Raw genomic sequence first — 26,564 nt, forward strand, 5'->3', positions numbered from 1 at the left:
CTGCTGTACCTCAGGGAGTGTTTAAAGCTCTGGGAGTAGAATATCACTTACACTGTTCCTGGAGACCCCAATCCTCAGGAAAGGTTGAAAAAGCTAATGACATTATCAAAAGACATCTGTGAAAATTAACTGAAAAGATGCAGAACAATTGGATTAAAGTCCTACCCATAGCTTTAATGAGGGCTCGAACTGCCCCCCAAAAGCACGGACTGTCCCCCTTTGAATGTATTTATGGAAGGCTTTTCTTATGCATAGATATTGTTATAGACCCTGAAGCCTTGGATTTAACTAGTTATGTAACTCAGCTCTCAGTTTTTTACCAGGCATTAACAGAACTCTGGGGGACGACTCCTGACCCAGCCTCTGAGTCAAGCAAGCCTCTATTTGAGCCAGAAACCGAGGTCCCCATTAAAACATTGGGACCTAGGGGCTCATCCCTCGAGCCCTGCTGGGAAGGCTCTTAACAGGTTATTCTTTCTTCTCCCACAGCTGTCAACGTGCCAGGAATTGATCCGTGGGTACATCACATTAGAGTTAAGATGTGGCACCCTTACCAGAACTAAGTGACTTCATTTTATGTCTTTACTTTCTATGCTCTGACTTTGTACTTTTCAAATGATCCTGATAATCTATGTGAGTCTACTTATGCTGACTCCAGAATTCCTGAGTCTGCTGTTTGATCCTCAAGACAATGCCTTCCTGTCCTGGGCTCACTTCTATGCAGCATTTCACAATCAGTCTAACTTCTGGGTCTGTGGAGCACTCCCTCCTCATCAATGGAAGGCATCCGATGGTGGACATCTCCACATCAAGGAAATACTTTCTCCAAGTCTGCGAATGCCTTCAAAAACAATCATATGTGATGCCTGTTCTTTATCTGAAGACATATAAAGGTCCTAAAATGGACTGGTGCAACACGTTGTACTTTAACTATGGATATAATGTGACTTTTAATTTTGCCTATATATTTTCTCTATTCAATGACGATTTTGCTACATATAAGGCAAATAGGTCTAGATATAATGGTTTTGTACCTGACATTTATCAAATATGGAATGAGGTTATATGATTAATTCCTGAGAAAGGACGTCTAATATCTACTGCCCCAATATGCTGGGAACAAACAGAGCCATCCCCTGAAGTTAATCGGCAAATAATTATAGTGATTGGAAACACTTATGATTTTTGCCTCAGGAAATATGCAATATAATCATTCCCGTGTGTCCCAACTACAATTCAAGTCCTCCATTTGTCTGGCCAGGCACATTGGGACTGGATATCTCAGTCATGCTGGCTTGCTCCTATCAGACCTATTGGATCTGTGGCTCTTACCTATGGGCATGGCTTTCCCCTGGTTGGATAGGGAGATGCACCCTGGGCCTAGCCTTTACTCACGACTTTATATTTTCAGAGCGTGTGGAAAAGCCTGCTAATTTACCCCACCTTAAAACTCAGTGGGCAAGCTCTGTATTTCACTGGTATGATTATTTGGCTGCAGTGTTTGTTCCCTCTTTGGGAACTACAGATGTTATGCTATGAGTGAATGCTTTGACTAATTTTACCCAACAGGCATTACACGATTCTCAAAAAGCTATTTCACCTCTTAATGTTGAACAAGCACAAATTAGAAAAATGGTTTTACAAAAAAGATTAGCTTTAGATATTCTGCCAGCTGTGCAAGGAGGAACTTGTGCCATTATTCATACCCAATGCTGTACTTATATACCTGATATGAGCACTAATGTTACTCATTTTACTAAACACATGACCACGATGATTGGGGCTATGGAGACTCCTGAAACCTCAATTGCCTCACTTTGGGAGACGGTAACTAGTTCCCCATGGAGGAAAACTATCTTAATGACAATAATTCTGATTGTTCTATTTTTGCTGTTTGTTCCCTGTATCTGTAACTACGTAATTGGACTTGTTTCTAGTCATATGAAGGCTTTTAAGTTACAAATGGTAGTCTGAGCTCCTATGAGTGCCACAGACTCCTCCAACTATCACTTGGGGTCCCTGGATCAGATACCCTCAATATGGGGGTAGGAGAATATGTTGCCTTAACAATTTAGGGACCATGCCCCTAGACAGCAGGAAGTAGTTATGAAATGAAAATGAAGGTTCTTTCCCTTGGCAACATAATTCATCTAAAAGAAAATGTGGGAATGAGAGAGTCAATTCCTAGGCAGATTGATAAGAAGTCCAGGGGTCCTCAAGGAGAGAGCAGTCTGGAATTCTCAAGAAGGAAGAAAGGATAAATTTATTTTTCCCTCTACATTCCTCAGGGTTATATTACAATCATGTATCTTGCTTGAGGACAGTCTCTGGAAAAAAACCTTCTGCCTAATCCTGTTATCTTAAGGTGTAATTTATGGGAGTAGGCCTAGTGAGGTCTTTACAACCTTCAGACATTCTTTTGATTTACTGTAATAACTAATTAGAGAGTATATAACTCCATGGCTAACACTAGAAAGGAAGTACTCTTTCTGCCCCCTGCTGATGCCTATGTCAGAAGCTTTCTCTATCTCCTTTATACTTTAACAAAACTTTAATACACAAAAGGTCTAGTCGAACAAGCCTCATCTCTGGCCCCAGATTGAATTCTTCTCCTCCAGAGGCCAAAAATCCAGGCATCTTTCTGTGGTTGACCAGCAACGTTTCATTGTCACCTTTCTGATTTAAATTATATGCTGAGTATATCATGCCAAATGCCCAACTGGATGAAGCACAAGCTGAAATCACAATTGCTGGAAGAAATGTCAATAACCTCAAATATGCAGAAGACACCACCCTCACGGCAGAAAGTGAAGAGGAACTAAAAATTCACTTGATGAAAGTGAAAGAGAAGAGTGAAATATCAGGCTTAAACTCCACATTCAGAAAATGAAGATCATGGCATTTGGTCCCATCACTTCATGGAAAATAGATGGGGAAACAATGGAAACAGTGAGAGACTTTATTTTGGGGGGCTCCAAAATCACTGCAGATGATGACTGCAGCCATGAAATTAAAAGACGCTTGCTCGTTTGAAGAAAAGCTATGACAAACCTAGACAAAATTTTTAGAAGAAGAGACATTACTTTGCTGAAAATGTTCAGTATGACCAAAGCTATGATTTTTCGAGTTATCGTGTATGGATGTGACAACTGGATCATAAAAAAATGTGAGTGATGAAGAATTGATGGTTTTGAACTGTGGAGTTGGACAAGACTCTTGAGAATCCATTGGACTACAAGGGGTTTCAACCAGTCAATGCTAAAGGAAAACAATCGTGAATATTTATTGGAAGGACCGATGCTGAAGTTGAAACTCCAATACTTTGACCAACTGATGTGAAGAACGTACTCATTAAAAAAGACCCTATTGCTGGGAAAGATTGAAGGCAGGAGGAGAAGAATATGACAGAGAATAAGATGGTTGGATGGCATCACTGACTTAATGCACATGAGTTTGAACACGCTCCAGGAGTTGGTGAAGGGCAGGGAGACCTGGCATGCTGCAGTCTATGGGGTTGCAAAGAGGCGGACATGACTGAACGACTGAACTGAACTGAACATACCCCATAGCAAATGGTGTTTGTTTGGCATGTTTCTCCAGCAAGACTGGGTCTCCCCAAGGCCCCAACACATATTCCCAATCAAGTCTGCACCCAGGCACAGAAGTCAGTGCCTGGCTTTCACAAGGTGTTCAGTGAGTTCTGATTGCAGGGGGACCTCCATTTTAGTTGACATAAAGAAATAAAAGAGACATTTATCCTCCTGTCTCAAACAACTCCAAAGTAGACAAGATAAATGAAAGAGAAGTTTGTTACATCAAACATCAGGCAGCAGAGAATGGATTCCTGAGACAAGGAACAAGCAAGGTGAGTTTTACAATTGCCCCAACTCTAGAAATAATTTCCAACACATCCATGGAAGTGGTAACTAGGCAGAGACAAATGGTCTCCCCAAGAAGAGAGATTTGAGACTCTAGATAGTTAGAGTTCACAGGAAAGAGCTACATACAGAGATCTTTGGCAGTGTACAGGGGATACCCCTCCAGTCTTCAGCAGAGTTTATAGTACTGGTCAGTATTATAGGGAGCAATCCTTGAGTCTCAAATTGAGCGAGGTCTAATGGTGTCCCTACCAACCAGCCTGCAAATTACTCATAATTCCCGTGACACCAGTATGGCCCTGAAGACAATATTGCCTTGCTAGTGGGGAATAGTAAACCTGGTCTAAAGGCTGGTGTCATCTCAGCTAAAAAAAAAAAAAGTGGACAGCAATCCTTCAAAAAGTACAATTGTTTCCAAGAAATTAAGTGTTTGCAAACAGTGCCAAGAGTAATTATAAAAATTAAAAAATATCCAGGATCCAAAGAGTAGAAGTGACCATATCCAATACTCAATTAAAATTTCATTATGATTTGTCAAAGTATTTGTCCTAAGTCAGTCACAATATTTTTAAATAATTATCCTCTAATTAAGATAAATAAAGACATTCAAAAAATTTTCCGATGTGCAAAGAAACAAGGAAATATCCATCATGACGGAAAAATCAATTAGTAAAAACACAGTTAAAATATACTTTACATAATTAGCAGGGAAGGACATTAAAATGCTTACCAGAACAATAATCTGTATATTCATGAAGCAGAAGAATATAGAGTATGTTAAATAGAGGCATGGAAAACAGGAATGGAAAGACTTCGGGAAAAAACTAATTGTCCATCACAGAGACTTGAAACTAAATATATGTAAAATATATGTAAAGACTACTAACATATATGTAAATGGAATCCCACAGGAAGTGAAGGGAGAATAGAAAAAAAGAACTTCATAGAAACTGGCTGAAAATTTTCCAGATATGATGAAATCTTTATTTTTTTTTCCATTTATTTTTATTAGTTGGAGGCTAGTTAATTTACAATATTTTAGTGGTTTTGGCCATGCATTCACATGAATCAACCAAGGATTTACATGTATTTCACATCCTGATCCCCCCTCCCGCCTCCCTCCCCACCCCTTCGCTCTGGGCCTTCCCAGTGCACCAGCCCCGAGCACTTGCCTCATGCATCCCACCTGGGCTGGTGATCTGTTTCACCCTTGATAATATACAGGTTTCAATACTGTTCTCTCAAAACATCCCACCCTCACCTTCTCCCACAGAGTGCAAAAGTCCGTTCTGTACATCTGTGTCTCTTTTTCTGTTTTGCATATGGGGTTATCATTACCATCTTTCTAAATTCCACATATATGTGTTAGTATACTGTATTGCTGTTTATCTTTCTGGCTTACTTCATTCTGTATAATGGGCTCCAGTTTCATCCATCTCATTAGAACTGATTCAAATGAATTATTTTTAATGGCTGAGTAATATTCCATGGTGTATATGTACCACAGCTTCCTTATCCATTCGTCTGCTGATGGGCATCTAGGTTGCTTCCATGTCCTGGCTATTATAAACAGTGCTGCGATGAACATTGGGGTACATGTGTCTCTTTCAGATCTGGATTCCTCCGTGTGTGTGCCCAGAAGTGGGATTTCTGGGTCATATGGCAGTTCTATTTCCAGGTTTTGAAGAAATCTCCACACTGTTCTCCATAGTGGCTGTACTAGTTTGCATTCCCAGCAACAGTGTAAGAGGGTTCCCTTTTCTCCACACCCTTTCCAGCATTTGTTGCTTGTAGACTTTTGGTTAGTAGCCATCCTGACTTGCGTGTAATGGTATCTCATTGTGGCTTTGATTTGCATTTCTCTGATAATGAGTGGTGTTGGGCATCTTTACATGTGTTTGTTAGCCAACTGTATATCTTCGTTGGAGACATGTCTGTTTAGTTCTTTGGCCCATTTTCTGATTGGGTCATTTATTTTTCTGGAATTGAGCTGCAGGAGTTGCTTGTATATTTTTGAGATTAATCCTTTGTCTGTTGCTTCGTTTGCTATTATTTTCTCCCATTCTGATGGCTGTCTTTTCAGATTGCTTAGAGTTTCCTTTGTTGTGCAAAAGGTTTTAAGTTTCATTTTTGCTTTTATATCTACTATTCTGGGAGGTGAGTCATAGAGGATCCTGCTGTGGATTATGTAAGAGAGTGTTTTGCCTATGTTCTCCTCTAGGAGTTTTATAGATTCTGGTCTTATATTTAGATCTTTAATCCATTTTGAGTTTATTTTTGTGTATGGTGTTAGACAGTGTTCTAGTTTCATTCTTTTACAAGTGGTTGACCAGCTTTCCCAGCACCACTTGTTAAAGAGGTTGTCTTTCTTCCATTGTATATCTTTGCCTCCTTTGTTAAAAATAAGGTGTCCACAGGTACTGCATCACCACCAACAGACCAATATAATAAATGTTTTTAAAAAGGTCTCAAGTCAGAAGGAATTTAAAAGGAAGTGAAAATCTGGATCTGCAGGGGAATGAACAGTACCCAAAATGACAAACATGTAATACATATTAAAAGGTAAATATAGGGACTTCCTTGGTGGTCCATTGGTTAAGGAACTGCTTTGCAATGCAGGGGATGCTGGTTTGTTCCGTTGCCAGAGAAATGAGATCCCACATGCCAGTGAATAACTAAGCCTGCATATCTCAAACAGAGTTTACATGCTGCAAGTACTGAGCTTGCCCTCCTTCAATAGAAACTCCCTTCCACAAGGAGGACCTGCATGCCAGACTAAGATGCAACACAGCCAAAGAAATGACAAATAAATATATGATTTAATAACTATTGATAATTATCATAATTAATAATGATAAATGGGCAAGTTAAAGGTGCATACCATGGATCTTAAAACTATTTTAAAAAACAATTATTGTTAATAAGTGACAAAGGATATATAAGGGAATCACAAAAACTACTCAGTCACAAAGAAGTAAAAAGAGAAATGGAAAGAAAGAACTTGGGACAAATGGAAGATAAAGAGCAAGATGACATAATTAAACCCAACTAGAGTTAAACACTCAGATGTGAACCCAGACTGAAGATATAACCCAGGGCCCAGACGACAGCAGATCCCCATTCACTGCACTCTGAAGTCGAAAGAGAGCCTGCCAATCTCCAGAGATCCATGTGCCTGGGCACAAAACAGCCCCAAAGGTTTGTATGGGACAATAAATTAGAAGTCTTCCATCATACAAACTATATGCTCTGTTTATAAAGAAATTGCATTAGAAATCAATGTTCACTGGACAGAAGAAGAATTAGGTGATAGCATCGTGTGGACCTTCCCTCTTTTACTAATTTAATTCTTCTCAGGGGGGAGCAGATAAATTGACAGGACTTATGTCTCTTTGATACTAGACATACTTGACCTGGGATACATGTTTGATTTTCACGGTTCAGTATCCTCTCTCTTCTCTTCTCTTTCTCATCCTAGGCAACAGGGACTGATCCCCTAAAACACAGCTGAATCACTACAAACAAATCTGGATGATATTTGCCAAGTTTTTCACATACACCAGTGAAAACTCGTTTCCTCCTATTCTGCACTTCTGGATCTTTTCAAACAACCATGTCTCTTGTACCCTATCCTGGGATCATTTTCCTCTCTCACTTACAGTGATATTCCCATACACGAGGCCACAATGATACCTAATGGAATGCCTGCTGAGAGTAACCATAATACATGGAAAAAGGGAAAGAACCGGCAGCTCTTGTTCCTTCACTACATACATTCACTGAAACCCTGTGTAGCAAGTCTGTTACATATAAACCTTCAAGTTGAAAACTTTCAAACATGTAAAAGTGCACTTGCATGTGCAATGATATCAGTTAGTTAGTTCACAGATCTGACACACCTTGCCGTGGGCACATCCCTGACAAGTGGGTGTACTTTCTGTGCTTTATTGTACAGAAGTCTATGGAGGACAATAGTGCAGTGTTTTTATTTCAAGCCTACGGTGTCTGAAAGGAAGCATAAACTCAGTGGTAATGTAGATGGTAGGACTACTCTATTTTTAAATGTGAGCTTAGTTGCTCAACTGTATTTGACTTTTGCAGCCTATGGACTGTAGTCCACCAGGCTCCTCTTCCCATGGGGATTCTCAAAAAAAAAAAAAAAAAAAATACTGAAGTGGGTTTCCATGCCCTATCCAGGTACTGTTTGTTTTATTGTTTGTGTTTGTTTCTTATGTATTATTTGTGTGAAAAGTATCATAAAGCTATTAAAATACAATAGTATATAGGCAATTGCCTTAGTTAGCTACCTAAGTAACTTTGCTGGACTTATGAAGAAATTGGGATTTTTGAACAACCTTTTGAAATGTAACTTGTTCATATACTGGGGACATACTCTTCTGCTAAGACCTGTGGATGCAAAACTGAACACATCCACTCCAGGGCCAAGGAAGTCACATTCTTGCTTGGGATTTTAGAGGAAACATGAGATCTCCATAACTCTAGCCATCTCAGTCCTTCAAAAGACCTTGATCAGGACAAACAAATACCAAAGTAGAAATAGTCATTGTGTTTCTACCCACTTCTAGAAACTATTGCTAACTTCTTAGTACTGGATCTAGCAATGCTGGTGGACAAGATGCAGAAGTGGTGTGAACAGAAATAAGGGAGGTGGAACAGGTAGGTCAGAATGTGAGGTAACAAAGACAAGGTATTTAGAAGCGGAAGAATTGAGAGAGATTCGGGACCTGAGTTGGCAAAGCAGTTTTCAAAACACTTTGGGTCACGTGGCATGTATAATCCTCACTTCAGTCCTTAGAAGCTCTCTACTTACCAATCTGTCTCTTTTTTCTGGAGCGGAGTTCAGATCCATCTAGCTGTTTCTCATTGTTTCTCCTTCCTCCTGGCTCCCACACTGTGCCCATCCATTTAACCTCATCCATTCTGAAAAGGTTTGTTCTTTAAGGCAGGTGCTTGTGGCTACCTACAGAATGATCTATTCTATTCTTCTCTTTCAAAACTGAAAATCATTTGTTATATAGCTATGAGCCCAGTAGCTACAGGACTGCGTTTCCTGCTCACCCGTGCTCTTAGTCATGACTGGTGACTTTGAGATGCAAGCAGATCTAAAAGAGGGGTTTCTTGGAAGACTGCTTTCAAGGAGCTGATTTAGCTGAGAGGTGAGACTCTTCCCTTCCCCACCTATTTCCTAACTATTGTCTGCATTTTAGTTCTGATGGCTGGAACTCCTGTAGTTGTATTGGACAATCATATAATATTGGAGATGGTATCACCCAATCTCTGGCTAGCCCACCACCAGGTTTGTTTCAGTGGGAGAAAAAATCAAGTTTATCTTGCTAAAGTTATGGTTGTTTTAGTTCTTTGCAATGTGTATCCAAACTTAATCCTGATACTACTATGTGTTTAATATGATATAGCCTTATTTTGTTCTGTTTAGTGAATATATTTACATTTTACATTTCTCATATTTTTTTTATTTTATAAATTGATTCATATACCCCAGGTATACCTAAATTGCATAAATGCAAAATTATCATTACAAGCATGCTTTTCTATAGATTTTGCTTTTTTATAGTTTCTTAGCTTCTTTCTTTTCTTGTTTTCTCCATATTTGTACATTTCCTCTCTTATAGCCTCATCCATATCCTTATCTGCAGGCCAAGATAGACTGAGAGCTGTGTGTGGAGAATCAAAGAAGAATGAATTACGGAACATGAATGAAGGATGGTGGTCCTTGATACTCATCATGAATGTTCTGTAGTAGGATCACATTCCCCTGCCATTGCTGGACCCACCAGCCCCAGGTTTGCCATGACCATGGAAGATATTTCTGCCAGTGGAATTTGAGTAGAGTTGACAAGTCACTTCCAATTGGAAGTATTATTCTTTGTCCCATGAGCTGGGATATAGATGTAATGACAGGAACTGGAGTATCCATTTTAGACCAGAGGTTAGTAACCCAGGTGGAAGATGTGACAAGAAAGAAGTGGGTCCCTATCTCTGTGGAGAGACCTGCACAAACACTATATGAAAGAGAATTGAAATTGCATTCTATTTAAGACAATGTTATTTACGGTTTGATTACAGTAGTTGAACCTATAACGCAACACTCATAATAGAATGACTGATCTTGGTGTTAGCCCTGTCTTGGCATGAGAGTCTGAATGAGACAAGATCTACTGACCTATACTTACAAGTGAGTCAAGGGACAGCCCTGCCGTCTGGAAGCTGTGGTCTATGGTGTGTTTCAGAAACTCAAGCAAGAACAAAGCCACATGGTAGGACAGTCAAGATGCTGTAGGAAAACTTTGCAGAGGAACCTAAATCAGTCCTTGTCTCAGGAGGTTGCTTGAAGCAGGGTACAATCCCCTATCAGTCTCCTCATAAATAGGCCATGGTGCCAAGTTTCATGTAAAAGTGATGTATTTCAAATTCCTTCCAGAGTGTTTTTCCTTTTGATCCAGTACTTAAGATATGCCTTTGAGACCTGGTTGGGGAAGATTGCAAATGCCCCAAGGCAACAAAGCTGGTGGGCCACAACTACTGAGTCTGAGTGCCCTAGATCCTGTGATCTGTTCAAGAGAAGGACAGGACTGAAAACCAGTGTGCTGCAATTACATAGTAATTCCTGCTTGCTGCAAATAGAGAAGACCTGAGCAGAAATGAAGACCTAGGGCAGCCAAAATTAAAAAGAAAAAAAAATTCTCCCTGAGAAACCAGTGTGGTCTCAGGGAATCAGAACATGACAAAGGATAAAAGCAGTCTGGGTCTGATTCCACGCAAATCACGGAGAGGGTACCTACAGTCTGCCTTCACATGAAACTTGGGACATAAGTTGTGCCTCAGATGTGCCTCAACCCAAGGCTAGAGGGCTGGGATTTCACTCACCTACTTGCACCTCCCTCTCATCCTTCAACTACACGAAGCTGGGTTCTCCAAACCCTTGTGATAGATACTCCAAAGATTAAAAAAGGTGATACTAGAACCAAAAGACATCAAACCTCACAAAAATAAAACCTCAGATCATATCTAGAATTCCGCACCCACTATGCAATCTCCAGCATCATATCTGGAATCCTGCGACTCTAAAGAACAACATGGGTGTCTACAGTAATCATTTTTTTTCTAAAATGAGTTTTTAATTTATATAGGAGTATAGTGTATTTACAGTATTGTAAATTGTATATTGTATATTGTAATATACAGTATTATATATTAGATGTATGAAAAATTAATTCCCTTATAATACATATGTATCCATTCATTCTTATATTTGTTTAACATACAGGGTGTTACAGAATACTGAGCAGAATACCTGTGCTATGTATTAGGGCTTTGTTCATTATCGATGAAATATAATAGTATACATATATTAATCTCACACTTTCAATTGATCCCTCTCCCACCTTGCCACTGTGGTAACTGCAATTATGCTTTTGATGGAGGGAAGTGTCTAGGCACTTTTTGGATCAGAGTCTGTGCTTGTGAGAGTGCAGTGACCAGGGAAAGCAAACCTGAGAGACACATATTTGCGATGAGGCTAAATGTTGAGAAGGGCCTTGCCATGCAAAAAGCTGGGAGAAAAGCATTGAAGATGTGGGAAGTAGCAACTGCTAAGAAACAAGGTAACCAAGCTTAATAAATGGCTACCCTTCCACTGCCAACAATCCTTCCATGCTTGGAACGTGGCCTGCAGCTCAATCACCATGGCCTCATCCCGTACTTCAGTTGTGAGTTAGCAGCAATGAGCCATATCAACCTTCCCAAGAAGGAAGAACCTGGGGCTATCACAAGGCTGAATCAGCTCTGGACTCAGGGACGTGTACACACACTGGTTATCACCAGGAGCATCAGGTGCCAGGGGCACCACCAATGCCATGACTATCTCCATGTACTTGTTCTCAGGCATAGAAACTCCAAGGAACTGATAGAGCAAATAAACAAGTAATCACTCTTGTTTCATCTTGCCCTGCGTGATTCCCATGGCCCTTTGACCACACTGCTCTCTGCCCAAAAACTCTTTCCTCTATTCCTTCTTCAAAGGTGGCTTGTAAATAACATCAGCCCCAGACTCTGAAGCCTGGTGGCTTAAACAACTCACATTCATCTGGGACCCAGAAATGTCCAGGCTTGTCCTGTGTTTCTGTACTTTTTCTCCAACCAGATCAATCAAGCATAGTTCCTGAAAAACATAAATGTGATTCTAACCAACTGAAGGTCTTTGATGCTCCAAGGTGTCTTGGAGCATCAGAGAGGGAACACATCCCTTTCATCAAGGCTAATCTCAAACCCCAAATTCACTAAGCCAGCGGTTGCCTGAGAAAATGTAAGACAATTCTTTAAGTTGCCAGGAAGATGAGAAGAGAATGTTTATCGTTGTGAATGGATGTCCATGTTAGCCAGGCAGCCAAGGGGCTGTCTTGGGTAAATGAGGAGGGGGAGCTCTTTGGATTCTGAGTTGGGAGTGAGTCAGTCACGGCCCAAATGACTGCCTTCTGGGGTCACAGCATCTGGGGTTTCCCCACTGTGCATTGAACACAGAAGAAACAGCCCTGAATATTGCTTTCCTGCTGCTACATGGAGGTAGGACTGCTAATAAAATCAGAGCCAGGCTTGAGGGGTGACGGGAAAAAAACTTGAACTGTGGTGCTGGCAAACATCTGAGAGCCTCTCAGCAGGGGATGCAATTGAGCTATCTGTCATCTTGCCCTCCGTGGGAGTCTCCTAGCCTGGGAACCAGAGTACTGGCATCCCAAGTGTTCATTAACTTACATGCAGCTTAAGCTGAGACATACATCCCAGGGTTCAGTTTCCCACCTCTCAGATGACGGAGACTGGACTTCCTCCAGAAAACTTGTTCCAGACAGAAGCTCAGTGCCAATCAACGGACAAATGGCACAGAGCTGTGTGTTGCTGAGGATCCTGAAGCAGCCTCTCATGGGCCGGGGGCTATAACTGTCTGATGAGGATCCTGGATCCTGGACTCAGGACTGGGAGTGATAGACCACTTGGCACACAGCTGCTGTGACACCGAGGACGTTAGAGGCCTTGCCCATTGGAACTTACCATCACTTGGGTTCTGAGAGATGAGATCAGGTCGTTATAAGACAGAAGTCACCAAAGAGGAATCTTGTAGATTCTTCAGCAGAAACCCAAGTTAGTCTGATGAATCCTCTCTCCTAAAAAACACTGGTAACAAGATATGCAAGAATCTTAAACAAATTTTGTACTATTTTAAATACTATTTCAAGTAGGTCATCTTTTGGATGACCTGCCATTTGCTCTCCGGCTTGGGAGGATACCCACAGATAGAGTGGAATCAACCGGCCTCTGGGCGAGGCTGTCTCTCTCTCCGTGACTCATCGGCAATGGGGACAGCTCTGTCGCCTGCACATCTGGAGTAAAAGTTCCAGCAGGAAGGATGTGACCTCCAAGTTACCCAGAAGATTCAGGTAGGTCTGGCCCTCTGGTAGGCACTATTCTTCTCCAAGGCCTTCTTCCTTTCCTCCTGGGTCCTGTGCAAGCTGCCCACCTCATGCTTCCTGACTTCTGAATTCCTCCTCCCTTTTCTTGCAGATATCTATGCAGTCCCACTTGTGGCTCATCGCCTACACAGGCCCTATCCCTCACCTGAAACTGGCACTAAAGAAGGACAAAAACCAAGAGGGAGCTGTCCAGTTCACTGGTTCTGAAAAAGTCTCCATCCCTTCTGCTTCCAGACCCTGTCGGGAATCAACATCTCCAACTAGATGACTCAGAAACCAGTCTGGGTCTGATGTCATTCAAGTCGTGGCTAGGGAAGCTACAGTCTGTTTTCACATGGAACTTGGGGCATAAGTTGTGCCTCAAACGTGTCCCAACCCAAGCCTAGGGTGCTGGGATTTCACTCTTCTACTAGCACCTCCCTCGCAACCTGCAACTGCACCCAACTAGGATCTCCAAGCCCTTGTATAAGGTACTCTGAAGACAAATTAAAGGTGACACTAGAAGCAACACACACCAAAGCTCAGGACACTGCAATCTCAGATCCTGTCTAGCTTTCTGCACCCACTTTGCCATCTTCAGCATCATATCTTGAATCCTGCATCTCTAAGGAAACCCATGGGTTTCTACAGGTAAGCTTTAATTTCTAAATTCAGCTTCTAATTTATAGAGGAGATAAGTGGATTTAAGGTATTGAATTAATATTAGTTGTATGGGAAATTAATATCCTTATACATACACATGTATCCATTTGTTCTTTGATTCGCTTCACATACAGCATTTGACAGACTACTGAGCAGAATTCCTGTGCTATCTATTAGGTCTTTGTTCATTACCTATGAAATATATCAGTATACATATACTAATCTCACAAGTTCAATTGATCCCTCTTGCAACCTGCCACTGTGGTAACTGTAATTATTGTTTTGATGGAGGGAAGTGTCTAGGCACTTTTTGGATCAGAGTCTGTGCTTGTGAGAGTGCAGTGGCCAGGGAAAGCAACCTGAGAGACACTCATTTGAGATGATGCTAAATGTTGAGAAGGGCCCAGCCATGCCCAAAGCTGGGAGAAAAGCATTCTAGATGTGGGAAGTAGCCACTGCTAAGATCAAAGGTAACCAAGCTTAATAAATGGCTACCCTTCCACTGCCAACCATCCTTCCATGCTTGGAACGTGGCCTGCAGCTCAATCACCATGGCCTCATCCCGTACTTCAGTTGTGAGTTAGCAGCAATGAGCCATATCAACCTTCCCAAGAAGGAAGAACCTGGGGCTATCACAAGGCTGAATCAGCTCTGGACTCAGGGACATGTACACACACTGGTTATCACCAGGAGCATCAGGTGCCAGGGGCACCACCAATGCAATGACTATCTCCATGTACTTGTTCTCAGGCGTAGAAACTCCAAGGAACTGATAGAGCAAAGAAACAAGTAATCTCTCTTCTTTCATCTTGCCCTGCATGATTCCCATGACCCTTTGACCACACTGCTCTCTGCCCAAAATCTCTTTCCTCTATTCCTTCTTCAAAGGTGGCTTGTAAATAACATCAGCCCCTGACTCTGAAGCCTGGTGGCTGAAACAACTCACAATCAGCTAGGACCCAGAAATGTCCAGGCTTGTCCTGGGTTTCTGTCCTTTTCCTCCAACCAGATTCATCAAGCACAGTCCCTGAAAAACATACATGTGATTCTAACCAACTGAAGGCCTTTGATGCTCCAAGGTGTCTTGGAGCATCAGAGAGGGAACACATCCCCTTCATCATGGCTAGTCTCAAACCCCAACTTCGCTCAGCCAGGCATTCCCTGAGGAAGCATAAGACACTTCTCTAAGTTGCCAGCAGGCTGAGAAGGGAATGTTTCTAGCTGTGATTGCAGGTTCATGTTAGCAAGGCAGCCTAGGGTCTGTCTTGGGTGAACGAGGAGCGGGAGCTCTTTGAATTCTGAGTTAGGATTGAGTCACACAACCTGCATGACTGCCTCCTGGGGTCCCAACATCTGGGGTTTCCCCACTGTGCCTTGAACACAGAAGAAACAGCCCTGAATATTGCTTTCCTGCTGCCACTTGGAGGTAGGTCTGCTGATAAAATCGGAGCCAGGCTTGAGGTGTGACGGGAAAGAAACTTCCTCTTTGGTGCCGGCAAACATCTGAGAGCTCCCCAGCAGAGGATGCAATTGAGTTAACTCTCATCGTGGCCTTCCTGGAAGTCTCCTAGCCTGGGAGCCAGAGTTCCTGGGTCCCAAGTCTTCACTTACTTACCTGCAGCCTGAAGCTGAGTCATACACCCCAGGATTCAGTTTCCCATCTCTTGGATGAGGGAGACTGGACTTCCTCCAGAACACTTGTTCCAGACTGAAGCTCAGTGCCAATCGGTGGATGAATGCCGCAGAAGTGCCTGTTGCTGAGGATGCGGAGGCTGATTCTGGTGGGCTGGGGGCTGTAACTTTCTGGTGATAATTCTGGATCCTGGGCTCAGGACTGGGGGTGATAGACCACTTGGCACACAGCTGCTGTGACACCGAGGACGTTAGAGGCCTTGCCCATTCTAACTTACCATCACTTGGGTTCTGAGAGATGAGATCAGATCATTTTAAGAGAGAAGTCACCAATGGGGAATCTTGTAGATTCTTCAACAGAAACCCAAGTTAGTCTGATGAATCCTCTCTCCTAAAAAACACTGGTAACAAGATATGCAAGACTCTCAGACAAATTTTGTACTATTTTAAATACTATTTCAAGTAGGTCATCTTTTGGATGACCTGCCATTTGCTCTCCGGCTTGGGAGGATACCCACAGATAGAGTGGAATCAAACGGCCTCTGGGCGAGGCTGTCTCTCTCTCCGTGTCTCATCGGCAATGAGAACAGCTCTGTTGCCTGCACATCTGGAGTAAAAGTTCCAGCAGGAAGGACGTGACCTCCAAGTTTACCCAGAAGACTCAGGTAGGTCTGGCCCTCTGGTAGGCACTAATCTTCTCCAAGGCCTTCTTCCTTTCCTCCTGGGTCCTGTGCAAGCTGCCCACCTCATGCTTCCTGGCTTCTGAATTCCTCCTTCCTTCTCTTGCAGATATCTATGCAGTCCCACTTGTGGCTCACTCCCTACCCAGGACCCATCCCTCACCTGAAGCTGGCACTAAAGAATGGAAAACCAAGACGGGGCTGTCCAGTTCAGTGGTTCTGAAAAAGTCTCCGTCCCTTCTGCTTCCAGACCCTGTCGGGAATCAACATCTCCAACTAGATGACTCAGAAACCAGTCTGGGTCTGATGTCATTCAAGTCGTGGCTAGGGAAGCTACAGTCTCTTTTCACATGGAACTTGGCTCATAAGTTGTGCCTCAAATGTGTCCCAAACTAAGCCTAGGGTGCTGGGATTTCACTCTCCTACTAGCATCCTCCTCTCGTCCGGCAACTACACCTAGCTGGCGTCTCGAACCCCTTTTATCAGATACTCTGTATACAAATGAAATGGTACACTAGAAGAAACATACACCAAAGCTCAAGACACTGCATCCTTAGATCGTGTCAAAATTTCTGCACCCACTTTGCCATCTGCAGCATCATATCTGGAATCCTGCATCTCTAAAGAAACCCATGGGTCTCTACAGGTAAGCTTTTATTTCTAAATTCAGCTTCTAGTTTATAGAGGAGATCAGTGTATTTAAGTTATTGTATTAATATTATTTGTATAGGAAATTAATATCCTTATACATACACATGTATCCATTCTTTCTTTGATTCGTTTCCCTTACGGGATATTTAGACTACTGAGCAGAATTCCTGTGCTATCTATTAGGTCTTTGTTCATTATCTATGAAATATAACAGTATACATATATTAATCTCACACTTTCAATTGATCCCTCTCCCACCTTGCCACTGTTTTAACTGTAATTATTGTTTTGACCGAGGGAAATGTCTAGGCACTTTTTGGGTCAGAGTCTGTGCTTGTGAGAGTGCAGTGGCCAGGGAAAGCAACCTGAGAGACACTCATTTGAGATGATGCTAAATGTTGAGAAGGGTCCGGCCATGCACAAAGCTGGGAGAAAAGCATTCTAGAAGTGGGAAGTAGCCACTGCTAAGAACCAAGGTAACCAAGCTTAATAAATGGCTACCCTTCCACTGCCAACCATCCTTCCATGCTTGGAACGTGGCCTGCAGCTCAATCACCATGGCCTCATCCCGTACTTCAGTTGTGAGTTAGCAGCAATGAGCCATATCAACCTTCCCAAGAAGGAAGAACCTGGGGCTATCACAAGGCTGAATCAGCTCTGGACTCAGGGACGTGTACACACACTGGTTATCACCAGGAGCATCAGGTGCCAGGGGCACCACCAATGCCATGACTATCTCCATGTACTTGTTCTCAGGCATAGAAATTCCAAGGAACTGATAGAGCAAAGAAAGAATTAATCACTCTTGTTTCATCTTGCCCTGCATGATTCCCATGACCCTTTGACCACACTGCTCTCTGCTCAAGAACTCTTTCCTCTTTTCGTTGTTCAAAGTTCGCTTGTGAATAACATCAGCCCCTGACTCTGAAGCCTGGTGGCTGAAACAACTCACAATCAGCTAGGACCCAGAAATGTCCAGGCTTGTACTGTGTTTCTGTCCTTCTGCTCCAACCAGATTCATCAAGCATAGTCCCTGAAAAACATACATGTGATTCTAACCAACTGAAGGCCTTTGATGTTCCAAGGTGTCTTGGAGCATCAGAGAGGGAACACATCCCCTTCATCATGGCTAGTCTCAAACCACAACTTCGCTCAGCCAGGGGTTCCCTGAGGAAACATAAGACACCTCTCTATGTTGCCAGCGGGCTGAAAAGGGAATGTTTCTCTCTGTGAATGCAGGTCCATGTTAGCCAGGCAGCAAAGGGTCTGTCTTGGGTGAACGAAGAGTGGGAACTCTTTGGATTCTGTGTTGGGAATGAGTCAGTCACCACCTGCATGACTACCTCCTGAGGTCCCAACATCTGTGGTTTCCCTATTGTTCCTTGAACACAAAAGAAACAGCCCTGAATGTTGTTTTCCTGTTGCTACATGGAATTAGATCTGTTAATAAAATCTGAGCCAGGCTTGAGGTTCAACGAGAAAGAAACTTCCACTCTCGTGCTGGCAAACATCTGAGATCTACCCAGCAGTGGATGCAATTGAGCTAACTCTCATCTTGCCCTTCCTGGAAGTCTCCTAGCCTGGGAACCAGAGTTCCTGGGTCCCAAGTCTTCACTTACTTGCCTGCAGACTTAAGCTGATTCATACACTCCAGGTTTCAGTTTTTTCATTTCCTGGATAAGGGAGACTGGACTTCCTCCAGAACACTTGTTCCAGACTGAAGCTCAGTGCCAATCAGTGGGCAAGTGGCTCAGAGTTGCGTGTTCCTGAGGATGCTGAGGCTCCTTTTGAAAGGCCATGGGTTTTAACTGTCTGATGATGTTCCTGGATCCTGGGCTCAGGCCTGGGTTTGGTCGTCCACTTGGCACACAGCTGCTCTGACACCGAGGACCTTAGAGGCCTTGCCCACTGAACTTACCATCACTTGGGTTCTGAGAGATTAGATCAGGTCGTTATAAATCAGAAGTTACCAATTGGGAAGCTCGTATATTCTTCAGCTAAAACCCAAATTAGTCTGATGAATTCTCTCTCCTAAATAACATTTGTAACAAGCTATGCCAATGCTCATAGATAAATTTTGTAGTATTTTAAATACTATTTCAAGTAGGTCATCTTTTGGATGACGTGCCATTTGCTCTCTGGCTTGAGAGGAAACTCACCTTCGGAGTAGAATCAACGGGCCTCTGGGGATGGCTATCCATCTCCCCGTGACTCCTTGGAAGTGAGTACAGCTCTATCCCCTCCACATCTGGAGTAAAATTTCCAGCAGGAATGACGTGACCTCCACGTTTAACCAGAAGACTCAGGTAGGTCTGGCCCTCTGGTAGGCGCAATTCTTTCCCAAGTGCTTCTTCCTTTCCTCCTGGCTACCCTTCCACTGCCCACCTCCTGGTTACTGGCTTCTGATTTCCTCCTCCCTTCACTTGCAGATATACATGGATTCCCAATTGTCGCTCACTCCTTACCCAGGCCCAATCCCTCTCCTGAAAATGGCACTAAAGAAGGGAAAACAAAGGAGGTGTCTGCCCAGTTCATTCCTTCTTAAAATGTCTGTGTTCCTTCTGCTTCCAGATCCTGTCCTGAAACAACATCTCAAGTTAGATGACTCAGCTTAGCAGAGAAATGGTGATGCAGATGGTGGGGAGCGGCAGTGGGCAGGGCCGGGGGAGAGGGCCGGTAATTTCTCAGGTGTGGGAGACAGTTTTCAGATGATAAGTGATGAGTTGGAGTAAGGAGCATGTGGTCCTCCAATCACTCATTCATTGGGAACCTGCGTCAAACTGCTATCTTGGTCTCCTCAGTGTATCATTAAGACAAAAGTTTCAAAGTGGACCTTCTGTAAACTTCTTACTACTAAGTGATTTCACACATAACAATTATTAGAAGGAAGAGTGTCATGAACAACATATTTCATCATTTGGCATCTATAACTACAAAACTAACCTCTTAGTCCCACAGCTTGTCATAGACTGGAGACTATGCAACATCAAGGTCGTGGACTTCCCAGTAAAGACATTCTGGACTTGCATCAGGCATTTCTCTTGCTATGTTCACACATGAGGTGGGGGAAGGGAAGGAGGAAGAGCAAGAATAAGAAAGAAAAAGAGGGAGAGGCTAATCCCATCAAGAGGGACCACCATCAAAACCCAATGTCAACCTGTGTACCTCCCAAAGACCCTATTTCCTAAGTCCATCATATTGGGAGTCAAGGATGGACAGAATTCAATCCATAGTAGTTATGCAGATCTGTTTTTAAATCAAGACAGACCTTGATTTGATTCTCTTTTATTCCATATTCATTTTTACTGAATTTATTAGAACATTTCACAAAATATACATAATGAGTAATGGGATAAAATCATAGGATGTGAAAAAATTGCTCTTTTCATCCCAATGAAGTGAATACCTTATATCCAGTCCATATGCAAATTTCCCTGATTCTCACAAAGCAGTGGTCTTTTCAAAGTTTATTGAAAAATGTACTCATTTGTTGCACTTGGTTGTTCTCTTTAAGACAAAATAACTGCTCCTCTTCCAATTTTAATGCCATTTCCTTGTTCAGAAACTGGGAGAATGTAGGGTGGTTGTATTATAGAATGTCCCACTATTGAGTTTACAGCAGGAGTCCACAATACCAGCACAGTGGGCCACGACCAGTACCAGTCCTTGTTCTACTAGGAACCAGACCTCCACAGCAGGACATGAGCTAAAGGTCAGTGAGTGAGGATTCATTTGTATTATAGCTGATCCCCATCAGTCTCACATCACCCCCAGAAGGGACAGTCTAGCTTGTTTACCTGGAACTGTTTTTAGTTACATAACATATGCTTAATAGAAACAAATATAGCATACATATTTATGATTATTTCCTTTCTCAGTGCTCAGAATGCTGAGTTGGTGCCCTAGCAGTTTATCACAGTGACAAATTAGATGTTGCCTTTTAACATTTGAACACATTCAACAAGCTTAAAATTAATATTAGAACACTCTGGTCATGGGATCCAGCCCCATCCTTCAAGACAAATAGAAAGAGAAAAGGTGGAAGCAGTGACAGATTTCTTCATCTTATCCTCTAAAACCACTGTGGATGGTGACTGCAGCCATGAAATCAGAAGAAGTTTGCTTCTGGCAGGAAAGCTATGACAAACATAACAGTTGATTGAGAAGCAGAAACATCATTCTGCCCAACAAACTTGTAGATGGTTGGCCTTTTCATTTCGATTCCTAAACTTTCTGTCCAGCCCCACTAGTCTTTGAAGTCCCTCAGGTTCCTGTCATTCAAGATTCCCAAGATTATTTTGTGCATTTCTTGACCCAGTCCTGAAATCAGCCATCACTTGAAGATCATCTGATGGGAAATGTCTTTAAAAGCTACAGGTTAGACCTCAGAACACTCACTGTTATCAAGTTGTCTTGCTTCTAGGTTTTATAGTGTTCACAGGAGGAAGTATATATTCTCGTTAGAAAATAAAATCAAATGGAATATATTCATTTGGTACAAATTTATGCTTTCAGTTCAAGATTTAAGACAGTAGGGTTTTAATTAAACGTCTTTATGTTATATGTGAACCTCTTTTTCAAGCCACTGAAAGGCTTATATCAGAACATTCGTTTCAATTATTGTCTTGATATTAGTGATTAACACACATATGAATCTGTCACAATAGCAGAAACAATATCAGGAAGAATAAGTTGTTGAATTATTGTGAGCCACAGCTGCGATGGTAGTGCAGAAGTGTGGCAGATGCAAGGGCAGTACAGAAGTGCATTGGAGAGGAACTTCCCCACATCCAAGGTCAGGGGCGGCAGCAGAGAAGAGCTACCCTACTCCCAAGGTAAGGAGCAGCGGCTGCGCTTTGCTGGAGCAGCCGTGAGGACGGAACCCACGTCCAAGGTAAGAAAAACCCAAGTAAGATAGTAGGCACCGGGAGAGGGCATCAGAGGGCTGACAGATTGAAACCACAATCACAGACATCTAGCCAATCTGTCACATGGACAACAGCCTTGTCTAACTCAATGAAACTAAGCCATGTTGTGTGGGGTGACCCAAAACAGATGGGTCATGGTGGAGAGGTCTGACAGAATGTGGTCCACTGGAGAAGGGAATGGCAAACCTCTTCAGTAGTCTTGCCTTGAGAACCCCAAGAGCAGTATGATAAGGGAAAAAGAAAGGACAGTGAAAGATGAACTCCCCAGGTTGGTAGGTGCCCAATATGCTAAGAATTAGGGGTGGAGCCAAAGCAAAGACAACACCCAGTTGTGGATGGGACTGGTGATAGAGGGAAGTTTCAATGCTGTAGAGAGCAATATTGCATAGGAACCTGGATTGTTAAGTCCATGAATCAAGGCAAATTGGAATTGGTCAAACAGGAGATGACAAGAGTGTACATCAACATTCTAGGAATCAGCGAACTATGATGGACTCGAATGGGTGAATTTCACTCAGGTGACCACTATATCTACTACTGTGGGCAGGAATCTCTTAGAAGAAATGGAGTAGCCATCATAGTCAACAAAAGAGTCTGAAATGCAGTACTTGGATGCAATCTCAACAATGATAGAATGATCTCTGTTTGTTTCCAAGGCAAACCACTCAATATGACAGTAATTCAAGTCTATGCTCTGACCAGTAATGCTGCAGATGCTGAAGTTGAACAGTTCTATGAAGACCTACGAGACCTTCTAATACTAACACCTCAAAAATATGTCATTTTCCTTATAGGGGGCTGGAATGCAAAAGTAGGACATCAAGAAACACCTGAAGTAACACGCACATTTGGCCTTGAAGTACAGAAGGAAGCAGGGCAAAGGCTAATACAGTTCTGTCAAGAGAATGTACTGGTCATAGAAAACACCCTCTTGCAGTGACACAAGAGAAGACTCTACACATGGACATCAACAGATGGTTTACACCGAAATCAGATTGATTATATTCTTTGCAGCCAAAGATGGAGAAGCTCTATACAATCAGCAAAGACAAGACTGGGAGCTGACTGTGGCTCAGATCACGAACTCCTTACTGCCAAATTCAGATTAAAATTGAAGAAAGTGGTAAAAACCAATAGATCATTCAGGTATGACCCAAATCCAATCCCTTATGACTATACAGTGGAAGTGAGGAATAGATTTAAGGGACTAGATATAATAGACAGACTGCCTGATGAACCATGGACAGAGGTTCATGACATTGTATATGAGACAGGAATCAAGATCATCCCCAAGAAAAAGAAATGCAAGAAAGCAAAATGGCTGTCTGAGGAGGCCTTACAGATAGCTGTGAAAAGAAGGGAAGCAATAAGGAAAGGAGAAAAGGAAAGATATTCCCATTTGAATGCAGAGTTGGAAAGAATAGCAAGGAGAGATAAGAAAGCCTTCCTTAGCAATCAATGCAAAGAAATAGAGGAAAGCAATAGAATGGGAAAGACTAGAGATCTCTTCAAGAAAACTAGAGATACCAAGGGAATATTTCATGCAAAGATGAGCTCAATAAAGGACAAAATGATATGGCCCTAACAGAAGCAGAAGATATTAAGAAGAGGTGGCAAGAATGCACAGAAGAACTGTACAAAAAGATCTTCATGACCCAGGTAATCAAGATGGTGTGATCACTCACCTAGAGCCAGACATCCTGTAATGTGAAGTCAAACGGGCCTTAGGAAGCATCACTACGAACAAAGCTAGTGGAGGTGATGGAATTCCAGTTGAGCTATTTCAAATCCTGCACGATTATCCTGTTATAGTGCTGCACTCAATATGACAGCAATTTTAGAAAAGTCCGCAGTGGCCACAGGACTGGAAAAGGTCAGTTTTCATTCCAATCACAAAGAAAGGCAATCACACAGAATGCTCCAACTACCACACAATTGCACTCATATCACCCGCTAGTAAAGTAATGCTCAAAATTCTCCAAGCCAGGCTTCAGCAATACGTGAGCCGTGAAATTCCAGATGTTCAAGCTGGTTTTAGAAAAGGCAGAGGAACCAGAGATCATATGCCAACATCCAATGGATCATCAAAAAAGCAAGAGAATTCCAGAAAAACATACTTCTGTTTTACTGACTGTGCCAAAGCCTTTAACTGTGTGGATCACAATAAAAATGTGGAAAATTCTGAAAGAGATGGGAATATCAGACCACCTAACTTGCCTCTTGAGAAACCTGTATGCAGGTCAGGAAGCAACAGTTAGAACTGGACATGGTACAACAGACTGGTTCCAAATAAGAAAGGAGTACATCAAGGCTGTATATTGTCACCCTGCTTATTTCATTTATATGCAGAGCACATCATGAAAATGCTGGGCTGGATGAAGCACAGGCTGGATTCAAGATTGCCAAGAGAAATATCAATAACCTCAGATGTGCAGATGACACAACGCTTATGGGAGAAAGTGAGGAAAACTAAAGAACCTCTTGATGAAGGTGAAAGAAGGTGAAAATCTTGTCTTAAAGCTCAATATTTAGAAAACTAACATCATGTGGCAAATAGATGGGGAAAGAGTGGAGACAGTGGTTGACTTTATTTTTATGGGCTCCAATATGACTGCAGATGGTAATTGGAGCCATGAAATTAAAAGACACTTACACCTTGGAAGGAAAGTTGTGCACAACCCAGTCAGCATATTGAAAAGCAGAGAAGTTACTGTCACCAAAGGTCCATCTAGTCAAGGCTATGGTTTTTCCAGTGGTCCTGTATGGATATAGAGTTGGACTATAAAGAAAGCTGAGACCCGAAAAATTGATGTTTTTGAACCGTGGTGTTCGAGAAGACTCTTGAGCATCCCTTGGACTGGAAGGAGATCCAACCAGTCCATCCTAAGGGAAATCAGTCCCGAATGTTCACTGGAAGGACTGGTGCTGAGGCTGAAACTCCAATACTCTGGCCACCTCATGCAACGAGCTGACTCATTTGAAACGACCCTGATGTTGGGAAAGATTGAGGGCAGGAGGAGAAGTGGATGATAGAAGATGAGATAGTTGGATGGCATCACCAACTCAATGGACATGAGTTTGTGTGGACTCCACTAGTTGGTGATGGACAGGGAGTCCTTGCGAGCTGTTGTTCATGGGCTCACAAAGATTTGGACACGACTGAGTGACTGAACTGAACTAAAGTTGTTGAATATAGTTTCAGATTTCGTTCCTCTTTTTTCTTCTGGTTTTCTTTGTCCTTGTTTTTGATGGGCAGTATTTTCGTTTTTCCTTAGAAGATATTCCACTCTGAATTTAGTCAGAAGCCTGAATTTTAAAGCCACTTAAGTAATGTGTTTTTATAGCCATCTAGTCACCAACTTGTTGCAATTAGATTTATTAGTGTTTGTTCTCAATTTGCTCAGTTCAGTTCAGTCCTTCAGTCATATCAGTCTCTTTGCAACACCTTGGACTGCAGCATGCCAGGCTTCCCTATCCATCACCAACTCCCGGAGCTGCTCAAGTTCATGTCCATTGAGTTGGTGATGCCATCGAACCATCTCATCCTCTTTCTTCCCCTTCTCCTCCTGCCTTCAATCTTTCCTTACATCAGGGTCTTTTCCAATGAGTCAATTCTTTCCAACAGGTGGGCAAATAATTGGAGCTTCAATGTCAGCATCAGTCCTTCCAGAGAATATGCTGGACTGATTTCCTCTAGGACGGATTGGTTTGATCTCCTTGCAGTCCAAGGGAATCTCAAGAGTCTTTTCCAGGGGGAGGATCTAAGATGGCACAAGAAATGGACGGGGAGACCACTTTCTCCCCCACAAATTCATTGAAAGATCATTTGAATTCTGAGCAATCTCCACAAAACAACTTCTGATCACTAGCAGAGGACATCAGACAGCCAGAAAAGCAGCCTGTTGTCTTCGAAAGGAGGTAGGACAAAATATAAAATATAAAAAGAGAAACAATAGAGTATGGAATGGAGGTCCCTCCCGGGAAGGGAGACTTAATAAAGGAAGTTTCCAAACACCAGGAAACCCTCTCACTGGTGAGTCTGTGGTAAGTTTTTGAATTTCGGAAAGCAACCTAACTGGGAGGAAAAATAAATAAAACCCACAGATTACATGCCTAAAAACAACACCCAGCAGAAAAGTACCCCCAGACGCTCTCATCTGCCACCGGCAAGTGGGGGCTGAACAGAGAGGACTGGGCGGCAGCATTGCTTAGGGTAAGGACTGGGCCTGAAAGCCCTGAGGGCAACCTGAGGGAGCTAACAAGAGATAGCAACTTAAACTGTGGGATAGCAAGAGAGAGAGAATTAACCTGGGAAAAGCCCTAAACATGGGCACTACTCACCCGTTCCCACAACAAAAGACTGAGTGAATACCAGAGAAGAGCTAGCCGGCTGCAGGCCGGCCCATACCCCACCAGAGGCAGGAGGCAGGAGGGAGGGGAAAGGGGCAAACTCGGCCCCAGAGATGGCATCCCCTACCAAACTGAAAACAGGCTTCCAGTCTCTAACCAAAGACTTCCTGAGATTCTGGATGGTTGACATCTGCTGGGAGGGTCGCAGCCAGAAATCAGCTCCCCAGAAGCGACACAAGGCATACCTTACCAGCGTGCCTGAAAAGTGAGGCTGGGACTGCAGAGGGAAAAAGGCGCACT

The 26,564-nt window shown here is 42.7% G+C and overlaps 1 pseudogene; it reads left to right on the plus strand.

Annotated features, from left to right (window-relative positions):
• The window catches only part of LOC133067918 (pregnancy-associated glycoprotein 1-like), a 56,780-nt pseudogene extending 33,729 nt beyond the window's left edge, over nucleotides 1–23,051 (plus strand).
• Nucleotides 23,052–26,564: the final 3,513 nt, after the last annotated feature.

This window comes from Dama dama, chromosome 2 (assembly GCF_033118175.1).
Source record: "Dama dama isolate Ldn47 chromosome 2, ASM3311817v1, whole genome shotgun sequence".
NCBI classification, from domain to species: domain Eukaryota; kingdom Metazoa; phylum Chordata; class Mammalia; order Artiodactyla; family Cervidae; genus Dama; species Dama dama.